We start from the raw sequence: 6,256 nt of genomic DNA on the forward strand, positions 1-6,256 counted from the left end.
AACATTCTGAACAGGAGAGCATGGCTGAAAATCGTGAGGAAGTTGGCAATAATGCCAACAATGCAAATGCTCCGGTCACCATCATGGACTACTCTATGCCACAATTCTCTACTAGACAATCTTGCATCATATTACCAACCATTCCGCCAAATCTATCTTATGAGCTTAAATGTCATGTGATTAACATGCTCCCATCATTCTCAGGAGCGGAAAATCAAGATGCTAGTGATCACATTGATAATTTTCTGGAAATTTGTGGCACTCAAAAAATTCAAGGCATATCTGAAGAGTTCATACGGTTGAAGTTATTCCCTTTTTCTCTTAAGGAAAGTGCTAAGATCTGGTTCAAGACTTTGCCACCAAATTCTTTCACTTCTTGGGATCAACTTTCTGCTAAGTTTATTCAGAAGTTCTATACTCAGTCAAGTACACAGAGGCTTCGGGATCAGATTTTTCATTTCAGGCAGAACAAGGGAGAACCACTTTTTAAGGCTTGGGAGCGATATAAAACTTTATTGATTGGTTGCCCACATCATCAATTCTTGCCATGGCAGATTATATCATACTTTTACCAACATCTGGCTGATGAATGCCGCCATAGGTTAGATGCAGCTGCTGGAGGAAATATTATGGCTAAGGAACCGACTGAAGCCAATGAAATTATTGAGACTGTGGTGGCAAATTCCTCACAATGGGATAATCGTGATCTTGATGCTCCTAGACACATGGTTTATGAGGCTAGTGCTTCAAATTCAGAGATGACATCTGTGGCTAGGAAATTGGATGCGGTAGTGACTTTGCTGAGCAGAAATCTGGAGCCTTGTGGCATTTGTGGAGGCACCGATCATCCTACTCATGTATGTTCTAGAAGTGGGACATTTCTTGAAGCGGAAGTTAATGCAGTTCAACCTTTTCATAGGCAGCAGAATGATCCCTTTTCTCACACATATAACCCAGGATGGAAGAATCATCCCAATTTCTCCTATGCTTCACCCCAGAATTTCAATCAAGGGCGCAGACCTTGGCAAGCTCCACGACAAGAACCACCTTCTCAAGATGCAAGGAAGTTTACTATGGAGGACCTTATTTCCCAGCTTGCTCAATCACAAGTCACAATGCAACATTCCCAAGCAGAGATGAGCAAGTCAATGACTCAGTTGCAACAAACTGTTTCCAGTAATACTCAATCTATCGCAAAGCTTGAAATGCAAGTAGGACAACTTGCTCATGCCTTGAGTGAAAGACAGCCAGGAAAGCTGCCGAGTCAACCTGAGGTAAATCCTAAGCAGTATGAGGATGCTAATGCTATTACTGTTTTGCGAAGTGGGAAAAATGTGGATAACAAGATTGAGTATAAAAAGCTTGAAGGTGACAATCATGATGAGCCTATAGTGGTGGAGCCAAGTGCTTCCAAAATACCTCATGTTGAGAAGGAAAAGCCGGAAGTAGAAGAGTATGTTCCAAAAGTGCCTTTTCCATCTCGTCTTGCCCCAGCTAAGAAAAGCAAGTATAATCGGGATATTTTTGAAGTTTTGAAGAAAGTGGAGATTAATATTCCACTCATTGAGGCAATTAAGTCTATTCCCGCATATGCAAAATTTTTGAAGGAGTTGTGCACTAACAAAAGGAAGATAGGTGATCATGAAGAAGTATTTCTCTCCGAAGAAACGAGTGCTATTTTACAAAAGAAGCTCCCGCCCAAATTAAAAGATCCGGGTAGCTTTACCATTCCTTGTATTATTGGAGAGAAAGAAATTGAAAAGGCCTTGATGGATCTTGGTGCAAGTGTAAATATCATGCCTTATTCTGTTTACACTACTTTGAAGATAGGTGAGTTGAAACCAACTTCAGTCACTCTCCAACTAGCTGATCGCTCTTTAGTGCATCCTTTTGGGTTAGTTGAAGATGTTTTAGTAAAGGTGGATGATTTTGTTATTCCGGTGGATTTTCTGGTGCTTGATATGGAGGGTGAACCTAATCCGACAAGAGATGTACCACTCATTCTAGGCCGCGGTTTTATGGCTACCACAAAGACCATTATAGATGTGGAAAATGGCATGCTCACAATGACAGTCTTTGACAAGACCATTGAGTTCAAAATCTTTAAGGCTATGAAGAGTCCGGATGTCATTAGAGAATGCCTTCATGTTGATATGGTAGGCCATGAGAGAGTGAATTTATTGACAAAAACGGCTTCAAGTGATGAGGTTGTGGAATATGTGGTTGGTGATAGCATTGAAAGCAAAAGGACCCCATCATCGCCAATATCCAACGAGCTCGTGGCTACTTCCCTTGTTACTAGCAAGCTATCTCCAACTTTCAAAGGCGTGCGGACAAGAGCAAGGAAGTTGAAAAAGGCACGGTCCAAAACAATGTTGAGAGGTAAAGCAAGTGCTCCTTTTGAGACATTGAAATTGTCTATCCATGGTACTTTCACGATAACGAATTCTAAGATAGAGAAAGGGTGGAAATTTGTGGCTCGCCAACTTGAATTCTGTGGGCCAAATGTTTCGCGGATTCTGAATGGAAAGTATCCTATGCACCATCCTCCTTGATTTGTTTTCCAAGAATTGTTGTGAAGGTGTTGAGGCTTGTGGTGATTTCTCCAAATCAGGTTGTCTCTCTCCTTATCTAAAACAAGTGTTGTGTTTAAGCTTTCTCCCTCCCTTTATTTATTTGCATTGACGACCATGCATGTTCTTAAAGTTTGGGGTGAGAGTTTGCTTAAATTGTTAAGTGTTGATGCATTCTTGATTGATTTTGTAGGTACAACTACGTCTGGCTGAAGACATTAAACTTAGCGCTACTTGGGAGGCAACCCAATGAAGAAAGTTTAAATTTCTGGGCATTATGTTTATAGTCAGACCACGCCTAGGCGCGTATTGTGCACGCCTAGGCGCACCTTATACACGCCTAGGCGTGTGTGTTTAAAAAAAAAAAAAAAAAAAAAAAAAAAAGGTTCATATGCAAAAGAGGGTGCGTGAAGATGTTGAAGAATTGTGGCCAGGCCAGTACCCCAATCCACTCGATGCATGACTCTAACCCCCAGGTTGTATTGTTTCAGCTTGTCCTCTTTTTAGTGCATTATTACATTGTTATGTTTTGCATTGAGGACAATGCATTCTTTAAAGTGTGGGGTGGTGGACTGCATATGGATTATCTTGTGCGAAATTTCACATGATTTTTGTAGTAGCTGAATTTTAAAAAAAAAAAATGAAAAATTTGAAAATTTTCAGTGCTTGAATTTTGCATATTGATGGGAGTTTTCTATTGAATTGAGTGCTATACTGAAATGCAGCTGATCTTGGTTTGTGGAACCCATCTTATCCTTCTATATGCTTGTCGTCTACTCTATTGGATAATCACTTGAATTCACTTGCACGAGAATGTGTGCTTGTGGGGTATGACTTGGGTGAATAGATGTTAAATGTGGACTTTCTCTAAGATGATCTAGAACACCATGTTAGTGATATTCTTGGCATTAGTTAATTACATGCATGTTAAAAAAAAAAAAAAATAAATAAATAATAAAATGATGATGATTAAAAGCATGTTCCGCTCTTGTGATCTTGCTGAGTAACCGGGGCTCTTGTCTAACCAACTTGAGTTTCGTGTAAAAAGGTGAGGCAATCATGATGAACATACTAGGCTAGCTTAACTTCGAAGCCTTTTCAACTCGAGTGATTGATCCGAGGTGTGCTTTATCACATAATGCCCTAAACCAACTGGTTGGGAGTCATTGGTTGAGAACTCGTTACATGGGTTGACTAGAAAGCTTAAAGGAGTGAGCATTGCACAGTCCTAGTAAGATGAAAACAAAAAAAAAATATATATATATATATAAAAAAAAAAGAAGAAGAAGAAGAAGAGAAGTATGTATATAAATAAAAGTGCCTTGGTATTACTAATTGACTGTTCTTGGAATTCTTGGAATGTGACTATGTTTTGTGCCTATGAACTCTTGGAAGCCAAATATTTATACATTTCTTCTTTGCACGCACTTAATGTAGTTGAAGTAATAGAGTAGAAGGATAATCTTCACTGAGTATATGGTTTGGATGAAGTGTGGGGTCTCCACATCTTTTTGGTTGGATGGCATTGATGTATGTTGTTTCGATTCGAGAGATTTCCCTCCCATATGTTTGATTTGAGTTATCTTGAAATGTTTGTGGGTGTCGTTCTTGTAAGCCCTCAGGAGACAAAACTCCTCCACTAGGGACACCTAGGGGTTTAAAGGCTTGTTGCATATGCTAAATGCAATCGCGATTCCTGCGTTAGTGAGTTAGGATGTTAGTTGGTAGATGTACTTTGTTTAGTTTTACTTGAGGACAAGTAAGGTTTAAGTGTGGGGTGTTTGATAGGTATGATAATATCTAGTGTTTTGGTAGAAATATTCCCCTCTTAAGCTTCCTTTAAATAAATAATGAGTGTATTTATGTTTTGATTTGTATTTTTGATAGGTTGATTGCGGTTTGGATGAAAAGTGATGAAAAAAGGGCTGAACTGAAGAAAATGTCCACCGACCTTCGTGTGTTCAAATACTTGTAACTTTTTGTCACGTTATCGGAATCAAGCGAAATAAAAGGCATTGGAAACTAGACATCTCAAGCTTTCCGTAGACGCTAAAATCGTGCAAATCGGACGTCGTATGGAGATTTTGGAATCATTCCACGCCTAGGCGCAATATTTGTGCACGCCCAGTATCACTCCTGCACGCCCAGTCCAGCGAGTTGGGGCGTGAATTTGAAGTTGTGCACGCCTAGGATTGCGCCTAGGCGTGCGCCTAGGCGTGCGCCTAGGCGTGGTGCGCCTAGGCGTGAATACAACGCGCCTAGGCGCAAAAGACAGTTTTTGAGATGTTTTAATTCGCGAACTTGCTGAGCCGGACGACATTTTTAGACCTAGAACTGATTTTCTGGGGAGCGAAACCAGAGGGGGAAGGCGACTCCTGGAGCTAGGAGAAGAGATTCTTCAGCTCAACTTGGATCTACTCAACTAATTGGGTTTATTCATGATTTTCTCATCTCTCCTTTTGTGTTTTTCTCTCATTATGTGTAACTAAATCTCTTGTGCCAAGGCTAGGTTGAAGCCTTGACCGACACCAAAGTGTGTATGTGTACTTACCCCAAGTGTAGGGTATCGTCAAGTAATAAACCGGTGAGTCCGGTATCGATCCACGAGGAAGCGATGCAAATTTGAAGTGAATGATATGCAAATGACTAGCTAACACTAATAAACACAATGAATATCAAATAAAAGCAAGTAAAAGAAATGGGCCGAATGACTCGGTAGCATGAGCGATTTTGTAATCAAAGTAAGCACAAATTGGATTTAAAACAATTAATTAAAAACCTAGTCTCTAATCCGTCCCGGTGGCTACTCAGTTCTCATACTCAAGGTATCATTGCAAACACACACAACCATACACAATGCATTGTGTGATACTATCAATCATGCATATGCAAAGAGAATTAGGATATAAGACTTCAATTCATACATGTAGGCCATCGGGTCTCTTAATCTACGATGAACACAAAGGGATAAGCACCTAATATTATGGATTAATGTTCCCCCTTGGGGCTCGGCTTGGCTAACACCCTAGTTTCACACTCAAAGATCAATTAACCATAACTCTCCCATGTACATTCCTAAATTAACCCAAAACCCCATCATCAATACACATAATTAATAGCTATGCAATGGAAAACTCAATTAATTAAGGAAATCATGCAATGGATTTAACAATTCTCAATCAAACACATTAGATGCAATCCCTAGACTAGACAATCCAAGAATACAATCAAATATGTCATTCTCATATATCCACTCACACAACTATCACAAAATTAAAAGAGAAGAATCGAAGCTACGATTCTTTGAACATACCTTGAGTAATCGAAACCTTGCATCCACCTTTCGGGATTAGAAACTAGAGAAGAGAACTACCCACTCATGATTGTTGCAATAAACATCCAATCTATTGTCATCTAAATCAGAGTTTATACAAAATCAAGAGAAATCGCCAAAAACAACAAAGAAAACTTAGAGAGAGAAACTAGATCTACACTACTCCTATGGTGGCTTCCTCTTGGAGAGGTCAATGAATCCTCCGGAAGCCCACCAAATCTTAGGGTTTTCTTCTCTTTTTTTTACAATAGAAAATAGCTAACTACCCTTATAAAATCGTTTCCCATTGGTTACATACATGATTTACCCCAAATGCCCTTGAAATTTCGGTGCAGAAAATTGCAGATTC

General features: G+C 39.6%; 1 non-coding gene across 1 annotated transcript; it reads right to left on the reverse strand.

The window, feature by feature from the left end:
* Window positions 1-434: 434 nt before the first annotated feature.
* Window positions 435-541, reverse strand: LOC119998037. Its single transcript, XR_005468163.1, has one exon. It is a non-coding gene; the product is annotated as a small nucleolar RNA R71 (small nucleolar RNA).
* Between the last annotated feature and the right edge of the window lie 5,715 nt (window positions 542-6,256).

Source organism: Tripterygium wilfordii, chromosome 4 (genome assembly GCF_013401445.1).
Source record: "Tripterygium wilfordii isolate XIE 37 chromosome 4, ASM1340144v1, whole genome shotgun sequence".
NCBI classification, from domain to species: Eukaryota; Viridiplantae; Streptophyta; class Magnoliopsida; order Celastrales; family Celastraceae; genus Tripterygium; species Tripterygium wilfordii.